At 46.9% G+C, this 27,029-nt stretch overlaps 1 long non-coding RNA gene across 2 annotated transcripts in view; it reads left to right on the plus strand.

The window, feature by feature from the left end:
- The window catches only part of LOC147727574 (uncharacterized), a 45,808-nt gene extending 19,077 nt beyond the window's left edge, over positions 1–26,731 (plus strand). Inside the window, exons 2-4 of one of the 2 annotated variants that reach the window (XR_015309492.1) lie at positions 5,407–5,513; positions 6,137–6,501; positions 25,823–26,731. This is a non-coding gene — a long non-coding RNA (uncharacterized LOC147727574). The remainder of the gene's footprint in view (positions 1–5,406; positions 5,514–6,136; positions 6,502–25,822) is intronic. The other variant, XR_015309491.1, reaches the window with a different exon arrangement.
- Positions 26,732–27,029: the final 298 nt, after the last annotated feature.

The raw sequence follows: 27,029 nt of genomic DNA on the forward strand, positions 1-27,029 counted from the left end.
GGAAAGAGTGTATTTTGCTGATGGTTGCTGTCAAACTGTGATGATGATACCTCACTTTGACATGAGAAGCCCTCTATGATATAAAAACTGCCCTCCCACACTAGATAGTGTCATGCTTCTGAGTATTCTCTTCACAAATGCTGTATGTGTAGACTAAAGAAACTGCCCTTTAACAACAAAGCTCAGTCTACTCCCAAAGTCTACTCCCAAAACACCAACTCAACCATCCTCTGGGTACTCCTTGAAGGAAAATTTCATATCAACCTTCAAAATGGTGCACTTAGCTACTCCTCATTCTACATTTACGCCTCTCACTTCCGTAAAGACTCAGTCACCTTCTTCTACAAATAAGAGACTCAAGCATGACCCTTCTTCACCAGAAAAAAAACACCATCTACTATATCATCAGAGATTTTATTGGAAGAAATTAAAGCCCTTTGCCCTTTTGTTGAAGAGATCAACAAACATATCCAACATCTTGATGAGAAATGGTCCCTCATTAAGACAAGGATGTCTTTGGTGTAGCAGCAGGCCAGTGACTTGCATGATGAAACTAATAAAATTGAGATATTGTAGAAAGAGGTCACCCAATTCAAGAAACTATCAGAAGACTTGGAAAACAGAAATGGGCAAAATAATCTTTGTATTTATGGTCCTCTGGAAGGTATAGAATGAGATAATTCAGATTTTTTTGGTATCCTTTCTTCCACAACTGTTGGATTTACCTCCTTCCATTAATAACAATATACAACAAGCACATCGGCTGGGTCCTCGTCTTTCTTCTTCTGTGCCATCTACTAAACAGAGATATTTTTTTGGGGGGGGGAGTTCACAGATCTTTTGAAAGTTCTTACTGTGGCCAAATCAAAAAAACAAATCACATGGTCAGGCAGGAAGATGGATGTATCAAATGCTTCAGCTAATAGCTGAAATCGAGTAAAGAATGAATTGAAATCCAACATCGACTCGCCTTTGGAACAATTTCCTTATTACTGATTGTGTATCTGTAAAATTTGTATATTGAGTGTGCTGGGCTACTATGTATGTGTATATTTGAGGACGCCAGGTTCTTTTGAACCAGCTTCTGAATTGAGGAGGTATAGGGAAGTGTGCCTCCAGTTTGTGTTTTGCACCTTTTGTTTCTTCAGTACTGATACTTGCTGAACCTAAAACATCTTTACCCTGAGGCGGAAGCCGGGGCCCTTAGCGCTCTCTTGCGCACTCTTTTACCTAATTTGAATATTAGCAGGTCGGATCGGAACACTACTAGAAGCACAGGCTCTATTGGGTAGTTTCGCTCGAGCACACGCTAGTTGGTGCCGAGACCCTTTTAAAATCTGTAAATATTTTAAAACTGTTGTTTTAAACTCGGACTTGCCTTACTTGCAGCGAGATAGCTTCGCCAGGCAGCATCTTCGGGACAGGCGCTGTTAATCGCCTCACCGAACGGACCCGCCATCTTGGGTAGGGAAGGTCGACGGTCCAGTTGACCGCCCCTCCCGCCCTCCCTGGATATTTAAGGGCGGTCCCCCACATCTCTGGGATACTTGCTGAACCTAAAACATCTTTACCCTGAGGCGGAAGCCGGGGCCCTTAGCGCTCTCTTGCGCACTCTTTTACCTAATTTGAATATTAGCAGGTCGGATCGGAACACTACTAGAAGCACAGGCTCTATTGGGTAGTTTCGCTCGAGCACACGCTAGTTGGTGCCGAGACCCTTTTAAAATCTGTAAATATTTTAAAACTGTTGTTTTAAACTCGGACTTGCCTTACTTGCAGCGAGATAGCTTCGCCAGGCAGCATCTTCGGGACAGGCGCTGTTAATCGCCTCACCGAACGGACCCGCCATCTTGGGTAGGGAAGGTCGACGGTCCAGTTGACCGCCCCTCCCACCCTCCTCCCTCCCTCACCATGTATAAAAATAACGGACTTGCACGTCCGCGCAGCGGGCGGGCGCAGCGGGCGCGCCGGCGGCGCGCCAAAGGCGCGCCAAAGGCACGCCCGTCTGTGCCCGTCCGGGCAAGGCCGGGCACAGGGCCACCCACTATGCCCGTTTTGCACGAGCATCGCACTAGATATTCAAGGGACTACCTCCTTCAATTCTGTGAGGTAAATTCTCCCCCTACCCCGATCCCTTTAATTACCTTCCATAACGATGCTCCTGTGACCTCCTCCAACCAGACATCCAACAGCTTCAGTCTGGCCCTATTGAACTGCAGATCGGCTGTCAAACATGCGTTAGAGATAAAAACACTTATTCATGACCTACAACTTGATACTCTTTTCCTCACGGAAACCTGGCTAACGCCCCATTCAGATGCTGATATTGTGAGCATGCTACCCAAGGATTACCTCATACACCATCAAAATAGAATAAAAGGCATAGGAGGCGGATTAGCGATTATTTACAGGAATTCCATTACTTGTAGGTTACAAGAAGGAGGGATTGAGGATTGTGAAAGTGCTTACTTCTCACTCCAATTAACTCCCAATAAATCCATGTCTGGTCTTTTGATTTACCGCCCGCCGGGGGCCACAGGTAATTTCGTCAGATCATTACTGGACACCACCACTTCCTCTTGCACCGTGACCCCTAATTTTATCCTGCTCGGCGATTTAAACCTACATTGCGAGGACAGTACTAATAATACTGCGAGGGACCTTATATCAGAACTGAAAGTACTTGACCTCCATCTGCTCAACTCCGAGGCAACCCACACCAAGGGTCACCTCCTTGATCCTATATTTGCCAACTTAACAAAAATTGAAACTCGCCCTGCACTCCCTCTCCCCTGGTCTGATCACTTTCTCATCCCTTTTATGTGGCAAACCAGTAAACCCATTTGCCACCTGCAAACGCCTAGAGAACGCGACAGACCTTGGTCTAAAATACCTCTTGAAGAATGGACACAGGAGTTGACACGATCTACCCCCTACGCAGATCCTGATCCTGTGTTAGCCAACGATAACTTCACCAACTGGATTACTTCCACCTTGGATATAGTTGCCCCGAAGATAGATCTAAAGAAAAGAAGTACCACTTTTAAAACACCATGGTTCTCACAGGAACTCAGGAACCTTAAGAAAACCTGTAAAATCCATGAGCGTAAATGGAGGAAAACATGGGACCCTATTACCAAGGATGAATATAAAGCAGCGATGAGGACCTATAAGGCGGCGCGGAAAGCAGCCCAAACCTCCTTCTTTGATAAAAAAATTAAAGCTGCCTCTAACTCTTCTCGTGAGACTTACAAAATAGTTAAAGAGCTCCTCACTTTACCCAACACCCTCCCAAACCAACAACCCACAACTGACAGATGCAACCAAGTAGCTTGTTTCTTTCAAAATAAAATCATCAAGATCCTACAGTCACTTCCTCCTTTACACGATGACAATCCCCTGACTGCCCCATCAGTCACTGTCAGTGGCCCTACCTTAGACAATTTCAGTTTACTTTCTGAGGACGACTTTGAAAAAACCCTTTCAGACTTGAAAAGTGGTTCCCCCAATGATCCTGCACCTATCCACATTCTCAAACAAGTTGGACCCACCATTTCATACCTGGCCACCAACCTTATTAACGCTTCGTTTAATCAGGGAGTGGTTCCCCCTAATTGGAAACATGCCATAGTTAAAGCCCTGCATAAAAAACCGGGTATGGACCCCACAGACTTGACTAACCTCCGCCCAATTTCACTCCTTCCTGGTTTAAGTAAGATAGCAGAGAAGGTAGTTAACAAGCAATTGTCTGCCTTCCTTGAAACCAACAACCTCCTTCGACCCACTCAGACAGGATTCCGCCCAGGCCAAGGGACGGAAACAGCCCTTTTGAAGGTTGTTGAAGAGGCAAGATGCATCTTGGATTCAGGAGGATCAGTGCTACTGATCCTCCTGGATCTAAGCGCTGCTTTCGATACGGTGGACCACAAAACCCTCATTAAACGCCTCTCCGGTGTGGGTGTAAGAGGCACAGCCCTTTGCTGGTTCTCGTCCTTCTTAAAAGACAGAACATTTCAGGTCTGTGAAGGAAATGTGCGATCCGACACTCTCCCTCTCCAGTGTGGGGTCCCCCAGGGCTCTTCATTGAGCCCTACACTCTTCAATATATACATGGCCCCCCTGGATGACGTGGTCTCCCCTTTTGGGATAAAAGCCGTCACATACGCTGACGACACCCAAATGATCGTATCATTCTCTCTGGAAGAGGACAAGGTAAAAAATCTCCATGACTGTTTAGAGGGTATTTATGCATGGATGTCCGCCTCGAGGCTTAAGCTCAATGGTTCGAAAACTGAGCTCATGCTGTTGGGAAACAAAATATCTTCTCTTCCATCTGCCATGTGGCCAGCATGCTTAGGTCCTCTCCCTCAACCCAAGACAGAATTAAAAAGTCTAGGTTTCTGGCTTGAACAGGACCTTTCCCTCAAAACGCAAGCGAAAAAAACTGCCGGTACCTGTGTGGGGCTACTGCGTTCCATCAGAAAGATCCTCCCTTTACTTCCAGGACCCTCTCAGAAACTGCTTGTTCAAGGACTAGTCTTATCAAGACTAGATTATTGTAATGCTCTCTTTCTTGCTGCCCCGGAATCCACGATCAACATTCTGCAAAGAACACAGAATGCCGCAGCCAGGATTCTCACTGGGACCTCTCGTAGGGTCTCAGCTAAACCTGCCCTCAAGGCACTACATTGGCTGCCGATCCGCGAAAGGGTCAAGTTTAAGGCCCTCTGCACGGCCCATAAAGCTTTGCAAAATCTAGGGCCCCCAATGATAAAAAACATGATCTTTCCATACAGACCTAATAGGCCCCTTCGCTCAGCTCAAGGCCATCTAGCCACGGTCCATAAAATCAAAAAAGCCCGGACTGGAGGACGCCGTTTTTCGGTCACTGCGGCCACCTCCTGGAATGCTCTGCCATTCCACCTCCGCTCTGAGGCCAATCTGCTGAAATTTCGCAAGCTCCTAAAAACCCACCTCTTCCCGCAATAATCTTCTTCTCTTTCCCCGTCTTTCCCCCTCAGTAGTTCTGCAATATCAGCGCTGGGACGCTCACGGGCAGCCATGCGCTATATAAATCCCAAATTTCATTTCATTTCATTTCATAAGGGATTTTAAGACTGGTGCAGGCATTTATGCTTTGATTCCCGTTTTCTATATATTTTGACTTTTTCATCCATGCCTCTTTAAAGTCACTTACCAGAATAAATCCGCATCAGATGAAGAACCGGCTGAACTTAGGACATTTATTATCTTTAACCTGGTGGATACGATGGATGCAGCTGAGTCCTCTATGCCCTAATATTTTCTGAAATGCTTTATCAAGTCTTCATTTTGTGATTTTAGATGTATTATTTTTCCTAATTACGTTATATCTCTGTTAACATTTTATTTCCTTTTTCCTTACAGATTCAAAGTATGTATTTACCTTGTTCACCCCGCCTAATTATATACCGTTCCGTGCCATCATCATATTTGTTCTCTCCACCCTATTCGCCCTTTTGCCGCATATTCAGGTATGTATCTTCAGTCGTCAGTCTTTGACATGCGCTGTCTCTTCTTGTTCTCCTCTCTTCTTTACCTTACCCCTCCCTTTCTTCTTTTTCCCTTCTCCCCTCTGCATTATCATATATTCCTTTTCTCTTTTCTCTTTTTCTATATACTACATACTTCCTCATTGCTAAATTGTCAGTTATTGGATAGTTCTTATAAGTTATTTAATTTCTTTCTGTTTTAAAATTCAGAGTAATTTCTTGGACTATAAAATGTTTTATTAGTCCTATCAAACGACAGAGAATATTATCCCATTTAGCCAAATCAGATCCTGATCTAGTCTTATTTAAAGAAACTCGCCTTACCCAGCCCGTAGCATTAAAACTCAAACATGGAGCGGTAGATTCAGTATTTGTGTCTCCTACTGCTAATAAGAAGAATGGCGTTATCATTTTGTGTCAGAAAACTTTAAATCTTGTTGTTTTATCACACAGTGACATGGACAGATGGATTATTACTGAACGTTCAATCGATAATATCCCTTTAAATATTTTTAATAATTATGTCCCAACACAACCTGATCATCTTTTTTGGCCTGAAGTCACTCAAAAATGCACATAATATAATGATGTTTACTTTATTTTAGCTTTAGGTTCAGGTCATAGGTGGATCCACCACCTATGAGGTTCAGAGAGCTTTAAACAATCTGCCTAGAAGATCCTTGGGTGTTCAGACTCCCAAGTTCTGTTTGGGATCAAGATGTGCGTTCCAGACTTTGACAATCCTTGCACAGTGGCGGCAGAAATGCCTTAAGATGTCAGTGAACTTTTAGCTGTCGTGCAGGAGACTTCCGTGATGAGCAAAGCAATAAGCTTGAGAAACGTCCTGCCGCTGGAGAAAAGAAGCTACACGCAGCAACTCCTGGCTGCATTCCAAAGATCGGGGACGTGGTCCAAAGAAAAGATTGTGGACAAAAAGGAGTTTGACCAATATTCCAGAGCGCAGTTGAAGGTACCAGAACTGTACTTTTTTATCGCCCCTTGCTGGTTGTAAAAACACAAGATTTGTGCCGATTGATCTGATCAAACCACACCATGTGGCCGGTTCTACATAGTAGGCCATGAGGGCAGTAGTTTCTACCTCCTCTCACTACCTTACAGGAAATCCCTTTACAAGCTTTTTTACCAACATAGAGGTTTCTACTCCCCGGCTGGAGATATGAGACACTGAAATCTTGTTGGTTCCAGTTACATCTACCAACACCATACAAATACCATATGCGAATTCTCAGAATGAGGTTCCTGTTTTTGCACAAACTGCCTCTGGATACTTTGCTAACATTGATGACTTTTAAATGAGTGGCCTGATCAAACCACACCATGTAGCCAGTCCTAACCAGTAGGCCATGAGTGCTTTTGGGTAGTTACCTGCCTCCGCTCACTATCATACAGAAGGTTGCATATTTTGCCCCTTCCCCTTCCACTTTCCCCAGTGTTGCTGGCAATAATTCCGTAGACCCAGAGCCTTACTATTATAGATGTTGCTCTTCCCAGCAAAGAAATATATGCGTAGCACAGGGAATTCATTTTTTGTGCCCCCTTTATTTCCCAGTTGTCAAAACAAGGGTACGAATTTTGGAAAGACAATAGTGATTTAAAAACTCTTTGGGAAACCAAAGACTGGCACGTTCAAGGTAACAAGCCTTTGTTTAGAGTATGCAAAAAGAACAATTGATAAGCAGAATGCAGAACAATGTCATACATTCACCCCAGTACAGAGATCTGAGTCAAAATCCATCATTGTTTTCCTCACCATGCCATTCCAGTTTGGAACCAGCCGTATGCAAATCAGTCTTGACCCTGCACTCAATGGGAACAGTCCAACCCGAACTGCCAGGCCAGGTCCTCCCTGGACTGGAAACAAGCATCCTAGGACCGGCTTTGGGCTTTCAGGCCTCATCAGCCAGGATAACTTGACTCCAAAGGCATGGAGAGCACAGGACCCACGTCTGGGCATACCCGTCCCACTCCAGGTAACAAATGCAAAAAGAACAATTGATGGACAGAATGCAGAACAATGTCAGACATTCACCCCAGTACAGAGATCTGGGCCCAAATCCATTGTTTTTTTGCTCACCATGCCACTCTAGTTTGGACCCAGCCATATGCAAATCAGTCTTGACCCTGCATCCAATGCGAACAGTCCAGCCCGATTTGCCAGGCTAGGTCCTCCCTGGACTGGAAAGAAGCATCCTAGGACCGGTTCAGGCTTGTGATTGCTTTGTTTAGAGCATATCTAATACCAAGACTGATGATTTTGACGAACAAAACTCTTCAACAAATATCCTGCCTAGGCTTGGCTAAGATAAAGTATGTGAATACATCAAACATTCCCACATTTCCATGTTTTGAAAATTGGCAACAATCACAAATCATATAGAGGAAAAGCTCAACAGTATGCTTAGGAAAGGTTCATACAGTTATCCAGTATTATGGGTATCTTTCATAGATTCACATGTCTGAATCATTCCCTGTCGTCGGGGTGGGAGTCCCCGGTATATAAAAATAGTAATGTCATAAAGACATATATATACACTAATAGTCCGGAGGCCTCACATTAGTAACCTATCTGAGCCCTTTTGTAAAAAGGGACCAAACTTTGGCCAAGAGCCAATCAGCTACTACCACCCTCTAGAACCTTCCTGGAAGGAGCCCTAGTCCCTCAGATTTTCCCCGCACGTCGTGCTAAGGGAGTCTCCTGAGCTCTGCTCAGGTTTCTGGTATTTCTGGATTTATTCCATATTTTTCTCTTCATATTTACTCTTGTGGAGGAGAGCTATAGTCTACTATGTCTACCACTCCTAAAAAAGGGCTCTTTAGACCTTGTGCCTCGTGTAGTAAGCTGAGACTGCATGTAGATGACAAACATGAAGACTGCCTCTACTGTCTCTACCCTGACCATTCTGCCAAGGATTGTAAGGTCTGCCGCGCTTTCTCTGTCAAGACTCTTAAAGACAGAGAGGGACGCCTGCTTCTCTGGCTTCAGAGATTGAAGGACAAGGATCAAACAGTCTCTTCAGGTGAGAGCGAGTGTTCCTTCAGGAGCTTACACTCCTCTTCTAAAAGGCCAAGACCGACATCTCCAGGTCCGTCTAATATGCCACCTCAAAAGAAGACGCCAAAGTCTTCAGAGGGTCGTCCAAAAGCCATGGCAGTTAAGACTCCTCTTTAGGAAGCCACCTTCAAGAAGCCAGTGCTGGTGTCTTCTGCCATGCCTGTGACAGCGTCGACAGTAACCATCTCTACGTCGACAGCATCGGCCTTCACCACCTTGACGACATCTACTTCAACATCGTCGTCGTCGGGTAGGTCTATCACATCTATTATTCCTGTCAAAAGAGCGTCGACGACGCCTCCGTCGACGACAGCTCCTTCGTCGACGAAGTCGAAACCATCGACGTCGACGACCACCTCGTCGACTATGTCATTGACGACGAAGCCGTCGATGTCGACACCAGCGTCGACGAAGCCGTCGACGATAAGATCGTTGACGAAGACGTCGACGGCAACTCCAACGTCGACACTGCCGTCGAAGAAGAAACCACCGTCGACGACATCGTGGTTGGTGAAGACGACGGAGAAGTCTGCTGTGGCCGTCAGCATCCCACCGTCGACGACCACCCTGTCGACGGGCCCGTCGACGGAAGGCTCTCCCAAGCTGAAGTATACCTATACACACTTCAGGATGTCAACGCGTACGCTGACGCCAGAGGCTACGTCTCCTAGCAGAGTCCAGCCACTGCCACCGGCCCATTTACTGGAGACTGAGGACTCTGATGATGGCACCATGTTCCCCACTGCAACAAGTCCATCACAGCTACATGTCAAGGTCCATGAGAGTTCGGATTACGAAGATATGGGTCAGGCAGAAGTCCCATAAAAGGAGGAATATCAATCGCCTCCTCCTTCACAACCTATAGTGTGCCTCCCGGCCTCAATTGTCACGGACCTACAATTCCTCATAGCGGACTACAAACAGCGGTTTCCGCCTACTCCGCCACCTCCAGTAGTGCCACCACAACCTGTGACACCAGTTCCTCCTCCTCGCCCTAGACCACCTCCGCTGGTCATTACTCCGGATCCTGTATCTTTGTCTCCACAAAAATCTTCGTATGAAGAGGAAGCAGTGGAAGAAGACAAGGAGGGTCAACAGGAAGAAGCAGAAATACAGGATGATGAGTGGAATGACTATATCATTTCACATCCGGCATCCCCAGACCAGGCACAGGCGGATTCACCTCCGGGAGATATTGGGGGGTTTCATAATGTTATAGAGCGAGCAGCAGCAAGGTTCAAAATAGAGATGATCACGCAACCTCAGGACTGCTTCCTTTATGACTTTAAGGAGCCATTCAAGAAGACGATCCGGTCAATCCCTATCATTGACCACATCTAGGACATGGGGCTAAAGATAATGCAAAATCCCTCATCTCTACTTCCAGTGCCGATCAGGCTCGATAAGAATTAAAAGGCCCCGGACGCGGCTCCGGCATGCCTTACAGGCCATACTAAACCGGACTGTGTGATTACACAGGCCGCGCAGCGGAAATCCAACAACCCAGCTGCTGCACTGGCTGCGCCTCCGGATAAGGAAGGCCTTAAACTAGATAACATCGGGAAGAGGTTCATGCGATGTCGGCCATTAATGTCAGGGTGGCAAACTCGCTTGCGCTCTTGGGACGTGACAATCGCCAGATGTGGGGAGATGTTGCCCCATACCTAGGCACACTGCCAGAGGAGCAGAAAGAAGAGGTAAAGAAGATCCTCCTTGAGGGAGAGCGGTCCCCCTCGGAGATTATTGACGTGGCGATGGATATCGCCTCTACAGGATTTCGCCAGCTGGCGGGGGCAGTTGTCCTTAGGCGCCAAGGCTGGCTGAAAGCGACATCTTTCCGGCCGGAAGTCCAAGTCAAGGTAATGGACATGCCGTTCGACGGAGAGCTTCTCTTTGGGAAGCATATTGATGAGATGCTGCAGGGTATCAAGAAGGATACCAAGACCGCAAAAGCCCTGGGTACCCTCCAGTACAAGAATACTTCCTTTCGGGGCTCCAGAGGAAGAGGCCAGCAGACAAGAGGTGGATATCAGGGATACTAATCCTCCTATGGCTCGTCCCAGCAATACAAGCCTCAATACCAACAGAGGCAGCAACAAGGCCAATCTTCGTATAATAAGTCTTCCTTTCGAGGAAGAGGAGGAAAGAAAGATTCCGCCAGAAGGCAATGACTTTTTTCTCCAACAGGCCTCCACTTCTTCTCCACGTTACATAGTTGGAGGGAAAATTTCCAACTTCCTCCACAATTGGCAAAAAATAACTACGGATCGTTGGGTTCTCCAACTGGTTCGGTTCTGGCATACTCTGGAGTTTGTGGACACTCCTCCTACGAACCCCCCCCCATGTCCCATGCAACACAAGAATCTTCATCTTCTTCAAGCGGAACTCTCACTAATGCTTCAGAAAAGAGCCGTAGAAAGAGTTCCCAGAGGTCAGAGGGGGAAAGGATTCTATTCACGGTTCTTCGTGATACGAAAAAAGGAGAAGAAATGGAGACCTATACTGGATTTAAGGAACCTCAACACATACCTCAAAAAACAATCGTTCCCTATGGTATCCATTCAAGAGGTGTTACAGCTACTCAATTCCTGGGATTTCATGGTGTCCTTAGACCTCCAGGATGCCTATTTTCACATACTCATCCACAAAAGTCACCGCCAATTCCTAAGGTTCACTGTGGCGGGCAGACATTACCAGTTCAGAGTGTTGCCATTCGGCCTGAAGTCGGCGCCATGCATTTTTACAACATGCCTATCTCCAGTGGCAGCTTACTTTCGCCAGCACCATCACCAGGAATTCCCCTACTTGGACGACTGGCTCATCAAGTCTCCCACTCTAAAAGGCGTGAACAGATCTTCCAATGCCTGTCTTCAGCTCTTCGAGAGTCTAGGACTTACACTCAACCAGGAAAAGTCAGTACTGCAACCCTCTCAACGCCTCACTTTCCTCGGAGCAATTCTAGACACACATCAGGAGAAGGCCTTTCCATCACAGGAGCGTCAGGTCAAACTGAGGTCGCTGGCAGCACACATTCAGGTCAAAAAGACCATCAAGGTGCGACTTTTCAAGTCACTGCTAGGAATGATGTCCTCCAACATCCTTCTAATACCACACTGCCGCCTCCGTATGCGTCCCTTACAGGAGGCGTTATCATCTCAGTGGATCCAGTGTACGGGATCCTTCGACAATCTACTCAGGATCACTCCATTCACGATGAAGGCCCTGCACTGGTGGTTTCAAACAAAAAACCTGAACCAGGGCCTTCCATTCCTGCTTCCAATCTCCCCACACGTGATTACAACAGATGCCTCATTGGAAGGATGGGGTGCGTTCCTGCAGGAACTTCAGATACACGGTCAGTGGTCGCCAGCCGAAAAACTGCTCCATATCAACCTGTTAGAATTGAGGGCAGTATACCTGGCTCTTCGAGCTTTCCTGCCCAGAATCGGGAACTCCCCAGTGCTTGTGAGGACGGACAACACCACCACAATGCACTACTTAAACAAGCAAGGGGGAACTCGATCCATTACGTTGTCTCAAGAATCGCAGCGAATTTGGAAGTGGCTACTCCAACACAACTTTTCGCTGAGGGCGGAGTACGTCCCAGGAGCAGACAACACCCTGGCAGACTCACTGAGCAGGCAACGCTCCATTTGCCACGAGTGGGAGCTCGACCAACATGCTCTCGAAGCAGTATTCTCCCGATGGGGCAGACCTCACCTGGATCTATTTGCGACGGAGAGCAACGCAAAATGCCAACATTATGCAAGCTGGCTTCCCCAGAAAGGATCTGTAGGGGATGCATTTTCGATCGCATGGTGCAACGTATTTGCTTACGCTTTTCCTCCATTTCCCCTGATCCCCAGGGTCCTTCGGAAACTGAAAGCAGAGCATTGCACACTGATCCTGGTCGCCCCAGCGTGGCCACGCCAACACTGGTTTACAGAACTCCATCTTATATCGCTGGAGCCTCTGATTCCTTTCAGGTCTTACCCGCATCTCCTCACTATGAACCAGGGACAAGTCCAGCATCCAGATCTGACATCTCTCAGATTATCGGCTTGGCTCCTGAGTTCAGAGAATTTCAGGACTTAGATATCCCTCAGGACTGCAGGGTCGTCTTAGCCCGGGCCCGGGCTGACAGTACCAATAAGACATATTCTCTTAAGTGGAAGAGATTCTGTTTATGGTGTAAAGCTAACAAACTGCACCTGTTCTCGTCATCTCCGGCACAACTGCTGCCCTACCTGCTTTACCTGGCCAACTCGGGATTGGCTCATGCCTCAATCAAAGTCCACCTGGCAGCTATATCTTGGTTCAGACGCTCTTCGTCTGGTGTTTCCCTATGGTCCAATAGAGTGGTCAAGCAGTTTCTGAAAGGCTTATTCAGGACTTATCCTCCAGTGATACCTTTACCATCTACATGGCAGCTCAATATTGCACTGGTGCAGTTGATGAAACACCCCTTTGAGCCGATGCATAAAGCGGATCTCAAATACTTGTCATGGAAAACAGCTCTCTTGCTGGCTCTCACGTCAGTAAGGAGGGTTAGCGAGCTGCAGGCTTTCTGTATTCAGGACCCGTTCCTTCAGTTTAAACAGGACCGAGTCATTCTACTGACTAACCCCAAATTCATACCAAAGGTTCCGTCTACTTTTCATCTAAACGAACCTATTGTCCTGAGATCTTTCTTCCCTAATCCATCTCCAACAGCGGAGAGATATCTACATTCCTTAGATCTGGAAAGATGTCTGAAATTCTACCTTCATAGAACAGAACAATTTTGCAAATCCAACCAATTATTTATTGCCTTCAGCAGGCCCAGGAAGGGCCTACCATTGACAAAGCAGAGCATTTCAAGGTGGATCTCTGCGGCCATCGCCTTCTGCCACCAACAGGCGGGACATCCTCTGCCCGCCAAGGTTCGGGCTCATTCCACTAGAGCTATTTCCACTTCCATGGCGCTCTTTTCTGGGGTGCCCATTGTTGACATTTGCAGAGCGGCGACATGGAAGACACCACATACGTTCACCAAGCCCTACTGCTTAGATTCGGAACTTATGAAGGATGCAGCAGTGGGACAGGTGGTGCTCCATAATCTATTTCATTAGAGGTGAGCCTTCTTCCTTTCATCCCACCTTTCCTATTTCCTAATTGCACATTTCTTATCCTGCTACTGTTTGCAGTTTATTCTGTTGCACTATTGATAAGGTATTATCAAGTGTCTTGCATGCTATATTATGCGAAATGTACTGCCTACTACTTGCTACTCTGATTCAGGCATGTGAATCTATGAAAGATACCCATAATACTGGATAAGAAATGCGTTGCTTACCTGTAACTGCAGTTATCCAGTATTGGTATCTTTCTAGATTCACATGCAACCCACCCGCCTCCCCTGGAAGGGCTCACCTTGGTTCTCTCAGTAGGTACTACTTAGCACTGGCTTACGAAAATCTGAGGGACTAGGGCTCCTTCCAGGAAGTTTCTAGAGGGTGGTAGTAGCTGATTGGCTCTTGGCCAAAGTTTTGTCCTTTTTTACAAAAGGACTCAGATAGGTTACTAATATGAGGCCTCCGGTTTATTAGTGAATATATGTCTTTATGACGTTACTATTTTTATATACCGGGGACTCCCACCCCGACGACGGGGAATGATTCAGGCATGTGAATCTATGAAAGATACCAATACTGGATAACTGCAGTTACAGGTAAGTAACGCATTTCTTCTTCACATTCCAGTCCATAGGGATGGCTAGAGTGACCATTAGATACTAATGGTTGTCATGCACATATTCTGAACAACATGAAGGGTTTTAGAGTAAATAGACCAGACCCACGTCATGTGCAGACACAACACTCGGGGTGGTTACATCATACAGAGTGAGAAAGTTATGCCTTCAATGGCAATGACATTCACATTGGTTGAGGCGTAGGATTTTTTGTTAGGTCCTAGAAAGTCACACTATAAACGCTTTTTTATACCATGTACAATAAATTGTGGAAAGAGTCGCAGCAGGAAGCTGCTGAGCTAATATGTGAGTTGGACAGAGTGAATTTAGAAAAGGCTCTAGCAGTAGTTGATAATGGCATGACTACATTATCCACTAGAAATAACATTGTGTTGTCAGCTATTGACATCATACTGAGTGACATGTCCCTCTTACAACAAGGACAAAATCAGCTTAGATCCTTCATGCTATTGAGCTAGACTTTGCGAACTCTGCAGAGTGGTCAAAGCGTACAAAACGTAGAGCTTCTATACTGTGGGTCCCACTTAATTTGGATGCCTCTTGGTGGCTAGACTCTTTGGGGGATTTGCCCACCCCAAAGAAATCTGCAAAGAATCCTGGAATCATCATCAACAAATCCCTTTCCATGCAAGAACACTTTAAAGTTACCTGCAGGAAATGTTTTGGAATCCACAAATTACTGAGAAGGGTTTTTAAGTGGTTGCCAAGAGCTTGGCTGAAAAATCATCGTTCAAGCTTCGATCACCAGCCACCTGGACTATGGCAATGCCCTCTTTGTGGACATGGGAGATTACTTGTTTTAGAGATTGCATGCTATTCAAAATGCAACCACCAAGCCAATATGCAACATGGATAGATTCAGACCCGCTCAGCATGTTTGTCCTCTTGACATTGGCTACCAATTCAGAAAAGAGCTGGTTTCAAACTCCTAGGCTATGTGCATAAGGCCTTGTTTAACACTGGTCCCTAAATTCTACAGGCTAGAGTGGAGTTTTACCAACCATCTCGTGATTTGGGATTGCATAATTTAACTTTGTAAAAGCAATCTGAATAAAGAAAGCTAGAACAGAAGGTCGCCCTTTTTCGCCTCGGGCTGTATCCCAGTGGAAATTGTTACCCTTGGAGCTTTGCCTTACGGAGAATCATTTATGGTTTAGAAAGAAACTGAAAACCTGGTTGTTCTCAAGTTAGTGCTTTTCTGCATATGATACTTCTTATGAGGTTCTCTCGGCTGAACTTTAGGGAGTTTAACAGTGTCAAGTTATTCCTTAAGGGTTGAGTGTTTCGCTTTATAAATATTTTAAATAAATAAGTAGTTGCTTGCCTTGGAAGCACTTGAATATTACTTATTTATTTATGCGCTATAATTTGACCAGAGAGCAGAAAATAATGGGAAAGAAGGACTTCATGAACGCAATGTTAAACATAGAACATCTTGTGAAATGACCATTCACTGTGGCTGGAACACCATCAGCTGATTGGATAATTCAAGGGTTATATCTCTGCAATTTCAACATTCCACTTTATGACCTGCTTAAAACTGTATCAGACAGGCAGATATGAAAGGTTAGGGGAGAGATTTGCACAAGAGACATGGGTCCTACTTTTCGACTGCAGGTGTAGAAATGGCGAGACCGAGGTATTTCTTAGCGGCACAGACTGCAAGAACACTTTATGTTGTTATTTAGTTTGCAGGGAAGTTACTCTTCATGGGGCATGTAATGCGTCAAAGGCAATCTTAGCTTGTTAACTGAAGGGTTCCCCAGCTGCTGTAATTCGTCCAGCATTCAGATTGCTTTCTAATGGAAGCTACTTCATGTTGAATGACTGAGCCGCTGTGGGATGAAACTGGCAATATCCTGTGTGCTGATGGCTTCCAGGGTCATGACCTGTTGTACAAATGTGCTTTTTCTACCTGCCTGTACAGCTAGGAGAGTGATGGTTTGGCCTTTGCAACTTGGGGATCAAATGTCTCTGTTGCAGAAACAATTGGCTTTCAATTTCCTTTTTTAGTGTGAACTTTGAGCAGATTGAAAGCCTTTTTGTTTCTGCAACAGAGACATTTGATCCACAAGATGCAAAGTCTTCTTCTGAAATGCAATGGCTACTACTCACTAACCTCCCACAACAATTCAGAGAACTTGTGCATTGCATTGTCAATGACTGCTGCACCTCTCACCAGGCCGGGTCACCCCCTTGCTCCTCCTGCCGCCTCCTGCTCCTGCCCAGCCAGCCTTTGCCACCTTTTTCCGCCGCCGACGCCCCCCTGCCCCCGAGCGGCCCAGCCACAGCTGAGCCGCCCGCTCGCCAGTTTTCCCGCCGCTGCTCTCCCCAGGCCCCGCCCACCACCGGCCCATTGGCCGAACCGCTCCCGCCGCCCAGCTGACCCGCCCTCCCGTCCCCCTTCTTATGACGCCCCCAGAGCGACCGCACAGCGGACGCGCGCAGCGGGAGCGCCGATTGAGCACCGAAGGTGCGCCAAAGGTAAGCCCGTCTGCGCCCGTCCGCGCCTGGACTGCGCCCAGCGCCAGGACCCCTGGCCCCCGCAGAAACCAGCCCACCCGCCGGACCTACGACCCCACCGAACTCTACGCATTCAATGCCGGCCGAATCCCGGGCTGCTACCGAGCCACCCCGAGACGCACCCACGGACCCTTCTTCTGCCACTCCTGCAAGTTCACCTGCATCCGGACCTGCACTACTCCAGCACTGACCAAGACCAAGACGAGCAACAGCAGCAGCCACCTGAAATGCATCCTGCTCAACACCCGCTCCGCCCACAGACACGCCGTCGAGCTCTGGAACCTGCTCGACACAACTTCACCAGACGTCGCCTTCCTCACGGAAACCTGGATGAACGCCTCTTCAGCGCCCGACATCGCCATGGCCATCCCAGACGGCTACAAGATCATCCGAAGGGACCGCATCAACCAGACCGGAGGAGGCATCCCCATCATCCACAAGAACACCATCCGCATCACGACCAACACCGACGACACCCTCGCACCCGCCTAGCACCTGCACTTCCAGGTCCACATCAACCCCAGGACCACCCTCAGAGGCACCCTCATCTACAGACCCCCGGGACCACGCACACAATTCAGCGAAGACATCGCCGACTTCATCAGCCCGCACGCCCTCCTCTCCGCTGACTACATCCTCCTCGGGGACCTCAACTTCCACCTGGAGAACAAAAACGACCGCAACACCACCACCCTGCTGGACAACCTCGCAAACCTGGGACTCAAGCAGCTGGTGACCACCCCCACCCACTACACCGGACACACACTCGACCCCGTCTTCTCATCCAACAAGGACATCACCTTCAGCCACGCCACCGGACTCCACTGGACAGACCACAGCTGCGTCCACTTCAGCTTCAGAAGGACCACGACCCACCACCACCAGCAACAGGTTGCACGCAGAAGCTGGAACAAGATCACAGCCGACCAGCTCGCGACTTCCCTGAGCAAGAACCCACCCACAAGCGCAACGAACCCCAGCCAAGCGGCCACCAACCTCACGAAGTGGATCAGCGACTGCGCAGACGACCTCGCCCCCCTGAGGACCCCGCCTAGCAGACCCGGTCGCAAGAAAGCCCCATGGTTCACCGACGAACTCAAGAGCTCCACGAAGAACTGCCGAGCCCTCGAGAGAACCTGGCGCAGAGACCCAACACCGGACAACATGACTGCCCCCAAGCTCGCCACCCGAAAACACCACCAACTCATCCACGCCACCAAGAAAACTGCATTCAAGGAACGACTGGACAACAACGCACACAACAGCAAGGAACTCTTCAACATCGTGAAGGAGCTCTCCAACCCCAACGCCGGAAACCACGACATCACCCCTTCGCAAGACCTCTGCAACTCCCTCGCCTCCTACTTCCACAACAAGATCGCGGACATACACAACAGCTTCAGCACTCAACCGACACACGCCACGACCGAACCACCGCCCCCCACCACCACCCTCCGCGCCTGGACCCCGATCAGCACCGAAGACACCGTCCGCACGATGAACTCCATCCACTCCGGATCTCCTACCGACCCCTGCCCTCACCACGTCTTCAACAAGGCCAACGCTGTCATCGCACCCCACCTGCGGGACATCATCAACACCGCTACCTTCCCGGAGAGCTGGAAGCATGCCGAACTCAGCGCTCTACTAAAGAAGCCATCAGCCGACCCCACCGACCTCAAGAACTACCGCCCCATCTCGCTGCTCCCGTTCCCTGCAAAAGTCATCGAGAAGACCGTCAACAAGCAGCTGGCTGCCTTCCTCGAGACGAACGGATCCCTCGACCTCTCGCAGTCTGGCTTCCGGGCCAACCACAGCACCGAGACCGCCCTGATCGCAGCCACAGATGACATCCGCGCACTGCTTGACAACGGAGAAACAGCAGCCCTCATCCTCCTAGACCTCTCCGCGGCCTTCGACACTGTCTGCCACCGTACACTAGTGCAGCGACTCGGCAACGTCGGAATCCAGGAGAAGGCACTGGAGTGGATCATCTCCTTCCTTGCCGGAAGGACACAGAGTCCGCCTCTCCCCGTTCAGATCTGAAGCCACCGAAGTCCTCTGCGGCATTCCTCAAGGCTCCCCGTTCAGTCCAACCCTCTTCAACGTCTACATGAGCCCCCTCGCAGACATCGCACACCAGCACAACCTCAACATCATCTCCTACGCCGACGACACCCAGCTGATCCTCTCCCTCACCAACGACCCCGCCACCGCCAGAGCCAACCTCCACGAAGGGATGAAAGAGGTAGCCGAATGGATGAAAAACAGCCGCCTGAAACTGAACTCGGACAAGACAGAAGTCCTCATCCTGGGATCCTCACCCTCCGCCTGGGACGACTCCTGGTGGCCCCCGCCCTAGGCAGCGCACCCAAACCAACAGACCACGCACGCAATCTGGGCTTCATCCTGGACTCCTCCCTCTCCATGACCAGACAAGTCAACGCCGTCTCCTCGTCGTGCTTCAACATCCTGCGCATGCTACGTAAGATCTATCGGTGGATCCCCACCGAGACCAGAAAGACGGTCACCCAGGCCCTCGTCACCAGCCGTCTGGACTACGGCAACGCCCTCTACGCCGGAACCACCGCCAAACTCCAGAAGAGACTCCAGCAGATCCAGAACGCCTCAGCACGACTCATCCTGGACATCCCCCCATCGCAGCCACATCTCCGGACACCTGAGAGACCTGCACTGGCTCCCGGTCAACAAGAGAATCACCTTCCGACTCCTCACCCACGCACACAAAGCCCTACACAACCAAGGCCCAGGATACCTCAACAGCCGCCTCAACTTCTACGCTTCCAAACGCCAGCTTCGATCGACCGGCCACGCCCTCGCCGCCATCCCCCGCATCCGAAGAGCCACCACAGGGGGACGGTCCTTCTCCTACCTCGCCGCCAAGACATGGAACTCCCTCCCGACCCACCTCCGCCTGACCCAGGACCACCTCGCCTTCAGGAAGCAACTCAAGACCTGGCTGTTCGAGCAGTAGCGGACCCCCCTCCCATAGCGCCTTGAGACCCTCTGGGTGAGTAGTGCCCTATATAAATGCTTTGATTGATTGATTGATTGAATGCATTTAATACTGTGGGAGTAGTAAATATTTTCAAAACGATTGAGTCTGAGTTTGTTAGCACTTTCCAGGCTGTGTTTGGAGTGATTCCATCTTTCATACACTTGATTGTCAGTGTCTATGGAGGCAATCCTCTTGTTCTATTTCTGATTGCCTGGATCTTATTCTATTTTTGCTGCTCTGCAATGGGTGTCCAGCCAGATGGCCAAATGGGAATAGCACTACTACATGTGCTACTGTGTTGTGATCGCATGATGCAGTTTTCTTGCTTCATGAACTGAATGACATCTGGTCTTTGTCCTTTCGGCCTGTATGGTTTTATTGCGTACAGCCTGTGTTCCACTGAGCACTTTAGAGTGCACCTTGGATATATGGCTTGGGATGCAATTTGTCCAATTCACAGATGTGGAAGTGCTGGTGGAACATTTAGAATCCATTTGTAAAGATATCCTGCCTGATTGCTGTTGCTGCGAAATGCATATTATGAGCCATTCTAGATGCCTCGGCTCCTGAGTTTTCAGATCCTGGTTCGTTCTCTGTGGATGCACTACAGGCTGTCACATCTTCAGTGGCTGCTGATCGGTATTGATACAACTGCTCTTTGGAACTTAAAATTAGAGAGCCAACGGAAACATCATCTGTGGAAGCTGGGAACAACATTGTTTTCTCTTTCTCTCTGAACATTTAAACATTCATGCAGTTTCAAGAACTTTTTAATGCAATGATTCTTAACATGCAGAAATTATGCTTTTAAGTACAGATATTAATTGCGTGTTTTTTAAAATTGGATTGTTAATTAAATTTTGCTTTCTTGATGTTTTATTATTACAGTACAAACTATTTTTAGACTTTTTAGGTTTCATAATCATTTATATTCTTATGGTTATTTATGAAGCTTTTAAGTCACCTTACAGGCAATGCATGTGTGTTGTGAGGTTACATAGGCTATGTCCACAAATACCTCTATTTTACATGCTCATGTTTAAAATTGACATCTTTTTAAACGAAGACTTTTAGCACACATTTCCTTGCACGCAGGCATGCGATGGTGAACCCAGAAAAGGTTTTCTTACAATTACATTTCCTCGTAGGCACATTATCATACCTTAGAAACATTCTGATGAAGGACCCGGTGCACTGCATGCACTGACCTTGGTTGTTGTCGGCGACAGCTCTGGGTGGATAGGATAGACCATGACAGCCAGACCAGAGCTCAGGCACCGTACGCATGGGTTGAGTTTATTAAATAAACTGCGCCAAGCCTTTGTTTAGGCACAGGAGAATTTTGATGGATTGTCGAGGTTGCCTGTGTCTGAGTTTTAGCCCAGCTGAATCTCATCAGTATCCTGAGAGGGACGAAGTCCTGTTCTACACTAGACTAGCTACCAAAAGACACACGCATGCAGGTAAATAGGGAGTTAGACCACTCAAAAGTATCTGGCAAAATCACACCCACACTACGCTCTCTAGGCATGGCAGTGCTAGGTAGGAGTACAAATTTATGTATTCATATAATCAATGCACATGCACAATGGTTGAATTGTTTATCTTCTTCACCAGTCTTGCACTGCTAGTAACTTTTCTTTGTGTTCTTCTTTTAATCATTGCAGCACATTTATTTTATACAAGAATCCAGTTGCTTCCATGAATGTTTGAAATACCAGTTTGTGTACTTCTTGTGTCTCCCTTTGGGCATGCCAGAGCTAACAATGAAAAGGTAGATCTGTTTCCATGATTTCCGTTGGGGAATCAGGGTGGTCATGTTCTGAGGACGCAGACACCATCCGGTACCTAGGAAGGTTTAGCGGTCCAGATGGCACACTGTGAGCTTGCTAGGAAATAGGTCAACATATTCTGATGGTATGGGTGTACTCAGTCCTCCATAGTTTGATGCTTAGGCACAGGACAGCAAACAATCAGTCTTACTGAATTAGAGGGAACTTTACAACACTTTAATTAATCTTAGCTACTGGTAATAACTCTGGCCAAATCCCAATTCCTTGTTATTTTGCACACCATGTCACCTCAGTTTGGACTCAGCTATAGACAATCAGTCTTGACCCTGCTCCAATGGGTGTTCAATAAAGAGGAGCAATAGAGGGAAAAGGAAGCGTCAAGGGCACCCTCCACAAACAATGAACAACCAAAGGAATTCCCTTGTACGTATTACACATATAGTATAAAGCTCTGAGGTTCCCTATTTCTCAACACCAACACCCAGACAAGTCTAAAGAAAGAAAGAATGTTGTACTTGAATGTGACCTAAAGGGTTGCTCGAGACATTGAAACACTGAGCCAGGTGGCTACTGATCTTTGTTGTTTAAATATGTTCACGTCTTTTTCCTTCATGCTGCTGGTAGGCTCCCACCTCGTAGCCACATGGTTCGGTACACTTAATGGCGGAATGGGGTCTCTTGTGTTAAGGTTCCTCCCCCGATGGGGAGGAGACAAATTCCACAGGAGCGAAGATGAAAGTCCCCAACACTTCCAAACAGCAATGACCCGAGTGGAAATAAAACACACTCAATGCCAACTGCTCCCAAAAAGTGTGGGGGGGAAAATCCAAAGAGTATACCAACTCTCCCCCAGCTGGACTTTTGTAGCTGCAGTCTCGAAGGCGGGAGAAAGCTGTAACAAACATACAATAATGCTATACTTTAAAGATAACCTCCAGGATTAATAAACAAGTGTTCAACATGAAGTTCCACTTACCCCACGATCGTGAGCGTCAGGACTTGAGTGAGCAGCCACGGGGGTAATTCTGAAGAGGGCACGTGCCAGGTGGGAAAGGAGGGGTACCTGGCTACAACAATAGTTAGGCTCACTCACCAGGGGATGTCCTCCAAGCTCTGCTAACAAACACAGCATGGTAAGAACACACCCAGTCCTAAACTGAAGACAGCGCAGGACTGGACCACCAGAGATGCAGATGACTGACTCGGTCCACTTATAGAGCTAAGGACAAAGTGGCACGGATTACACACACCACGTCAGACTCTTAAGCTTAAGACAGCGGAGCGGGTGTACACAAAACACACGCTCAAAAGAGAAACCCCGCCCGCTCATAAACTAATGACAGAGCGGAACGAAGCTCTCAATTGGCCAGCGTGACGTAAACAAACACAAAACACAAATGCGTGTCGTTCAACTCGTAAACTAAAGACAGAGCTGAACGAGCACGAACTGAACAAACACACAAAAGACTGTACTTCACGAGCACAATAAAACAATGCCAGTTGACAGTGCTAGAGGTCGGAACCATGAGAGGTCGTAAAACAGACCTAGCAGTGGAGTGCAAGCAAAACTCTCCACCCCTGGGGAAAGGGAATATCGGGGAAAGGGAATACCGGGGAAAGGGAATTGAGACAGCAAGATGCCAATAAATACCGTCAAGCAAAAGGGTTCAGGAAACAAGGTCAGTAACTTGAACAGGCAGGGAAGCAGATACCAAAAACGCTACGAGAGCTTCACAAAGCAGAACGCTGAGTAAAGGGGCGTGGTCACTAAACCATTCAGTAAGCCAAGCGGGGATTCGCGGGAGAGACTTACTTTTCAGTTCGTCAGGGAGCGTCTCGAACAAGGCACAACAGAACCCACGGAGCTCTACTAGGGACTGTATAGAAACATGCAATTCTTTACACATGTGGAACAGAATGCTGAACACTCGTCATAGCGGTTCAGTGAATTCGACCACCCCTGACATCTTGAGCCCTGGAGTAAAAGGCATTAAATGCGTTGGCAATGAAACATATCTGCTGCTCTGCTAAAAATGGCCTAAACATGGCTTGAACATTTAACCATGAGTGTGGGCACAACAAATTAAAGATTAATACACTGTGCTTTCGCAACTCATTTTTAATTTGTGGAGAAGAAGTTTCTCCTCCTGTTATAGGGCCCGCAGAGAATGGTTTTGATGTGCAGTATACGTAACAGATATTTTAGGTCACATACACATACAACGTTCTTTCTTTCTTTACATTTGTCTGGGTGGTCGTTCTGTTCATTATATAGAGAGAGTTGGCAGTGATGACAGAGTGAGCAAGTTGGCGAGAACCTGCAAACTGCTCGTAGGTGGCTGCTTACCTGAGGCACTTCCTAGATGTTCACATTTACATTTTTCCAATTTGGTATATCCACTGTGAGGCACTGGATCTGGTTTTAAGTTAACACACCAAATGGGGGGGTTCATAGATATGTGCTAGGACCTTTTCCCTGTCCGAAATTTGAGAAATAGCAAACCCAAGAGTTCTATACTAGATGTGTAATGCATACAAGGGCATTCATTTGGTTATTCCTGCTCCAATGAGAACAATCCAGCCTGAACTGCCAAGCCAGGTCCTCCCTGAACAGGTACTCACAAAAAGAAGGGAAAGTGTCTGTATAATACCACTTGCATTCTTTCGGTAGAAATTGCAGAGTGGGAAAACCCAAGGGGTTTCTAATACTGCCCTCACCAACTAAATTCTGGCATGCTTCATCATAGGGCTGCTGACACACCCTGCTGCAGACCAACAAACAGAGTGGACCTCAAACATTTTTGTTGATTGTGCTAGGGATCCACTTTGCAGAAGCATAGTAAGTTGGGTCTTTCTTGACAAAAAGTGATGGCTGAAATGCTTAACTTAGTCTCAGCCACTGGTAATTACTCGGGCTGCATCCCAGTCCATTGTTATTTTGCACACCATGCCATCTCAATTTGGACCCGGCTATCTGCAAATCCATCTTGACCCTGCTCCAATGGGAACAGTCCAGCCAAATCTGACAAGCCAGGCGCTCCCTGTGTCAAAACACAAGCAACTTAGTACCATTTTAACCTTAGTTATGGGCTCCTCAGCCGGGTACAGCTTAGTTCCTGTGACCAAGTGTGCACAGGACCCACGTCTTGGAATACCCATTCCAATTAGAGCGACATACTAGCATACAAAAATTGATAGCTGAAACACTTGAATTAATCTCAGTCACTGGTAATTGCTCAGGATGCATCCCAGTCTATCATTGCTTTGCACACTGTGCCACCTCAGTTTGGACCCAGCTCTATTCAAATCAGTCTTGACCCTGCTCCAATGGGAACAGTCCAACCCGGACTGACAAGCCAGGTCCTCCCTGAACTGGAACACAAGCAACCCAGCACGAGTTTCGCCTTAGTTATGGGCTCCTCAGCCAGGTACAGCTTTGTTCCAGTGACAGAGTGTGCACAAGGACCAAGTCTCAGGAAACCTGGTGCACTTATACCCTCAAATACAAAAACAACAAGGCGATTGATGGAATTTCCTATATTGAATAGAAATGTTGCCTGTGTTACAATTGCAATGGAGTGTATTGCAGTTAAGTTTTTCACCCTATAGAATGTGTTTGTTGTTATTTGGTATCCTCCGTAACTTGACAGTAGATTTGCCTGTCAAATAGCCGAGTTGCCTTCTTCATTATTGTTGGCTGCTGGCCATGATTTTAATGTATGGGTTGTGGGCCCAAATTCAAAACCAGTGGAGGACTTACTTTGAAATTGGAAATTTGTAGACTTTGTCTACTTGTATCTGGCACACCCACAACCTTGGACATACACAAAACCTATAGTGCTGGTGAAAATGTAAAATTCTAACACACCATCTGGCACATGCATCAACATTTCAATTTGCGATTCCTTATTTGCGAAAAATAAGGAATCGCAAATAAAGAATCACAAAATAAAATGCATCAAATTTTTCTTATTTTGTTTGCGAATCGGTAAAAATTGCAATTTTTACGGATTCGCACGATTTATGCGATTCTTTGATTGCGAATTCGCAAATTGATGCATTCAAATGACATCACACCCAGGAAGCCAGGAGACTAATTACACAACACCTGTACCCTTGTTTGAACTACAGGAGTGGCAGTTGGCAGTTGGAGCTCTGCTAGGAGCAACTGGAGCAGTGTGTTTGTCTGTAGCAGAAGGGGAAATGGCCTCAGAAAATGCTGGAGAAGACCTGCATGCCAGGAGAAGAAAAATTTAATTTAGTGACCAGGAGCTGGAAATACTGATTGAGGAGGTCACTATGAGGCAGGACCAGCTTTTTGGGAAGCAATCTTTGAAGGTGCCTGAAGGAGTCAAGAGAAAACTGTGGCTTGCAATACAAGCCAAGGTGAATGCTGTGGGGGTTGCCCACCGGGATATTAATAATTTACAAAAATGCTGGTATGACCTGCGCAGTCGTGCTAAGGAAAGAATTGCAAACCGGATTAAGGCTGCAAAAAGGACTGGTGGTGGAACACCCAGGGACAGGCCTAATACCCCCCTTGAGGACATGGTGGAAGGAACCCTTGCAACTGAAGCAGTAATTGGAGTCATAGAAATTGACACTTCAGAGCATGCTGGCCCATCACAAGGTAAAAATTCATACATATGTTATTATTATTTTTTTTTTTTAAGGAAAACATTATTGAAACCCCTACTAAAGAGATGGGGCCTGAGGTCCTGCAAGGACGCGTATGAGCGCTTACAGATGCTAGAGGATAAAGAAGTTATATGTATCATGGAACAGTACTTGAAGTTGTTGATTAAATTTAGGAAATCTCTGCAAGGCCCTATTTAAATATATTGTTTTTTAGATTTTTATAATAATTCTTAATCATGATAAGATTGGTTCTCCTGATCTTTCTTTTTAAATGGTAATATATTCTTCGATGTACTTTTCCATTTCTATCTATTTTAATGAATTGATCAAATGAATTGTTTTATATTTTTTCTGTAATTGTATGCTTGTATGATATTCTTTGAAATATCGAATAAAGCTTATTTTGACCTTTGACCATACATATGTTTGTCTTTAAAATGTGAGTGAAAGAGACCCCTAATGAGGTCCTAGCTGCTTATTAATAGTCCCCCTCATGTAGTATTTTGTTTGTTGTAAATAGCACTACATAATAACACTTTTAATGAAAGAAGCAATGCATCATGGGAGTTGTAGTCCATGTACCATCAGAAATTCAAATAGTTAGGCAATGAGTATTTCAATTAAATGCACACATCAACACTGTTAGAATAGGAGACTAGCCATGCAACATGTGCTTTTTATTTCAAATTTACTTCAGTTC

This window comes from Lissotriton vulgaris, chromosome 3_1 (genome assembly GCF_964263255.1).
Source record: "Lissotriton vulgaris chromosome 3_1, aLisVul1.2, whole genome shotgun sequence".
Taxonomy (NCBI): domain Eukaryota; kingdom Metazoa; phylum Chordata; class Amphibia; order Caudata; family Salamandridae; genus Lissotriton; species Lissotriton vulgaris.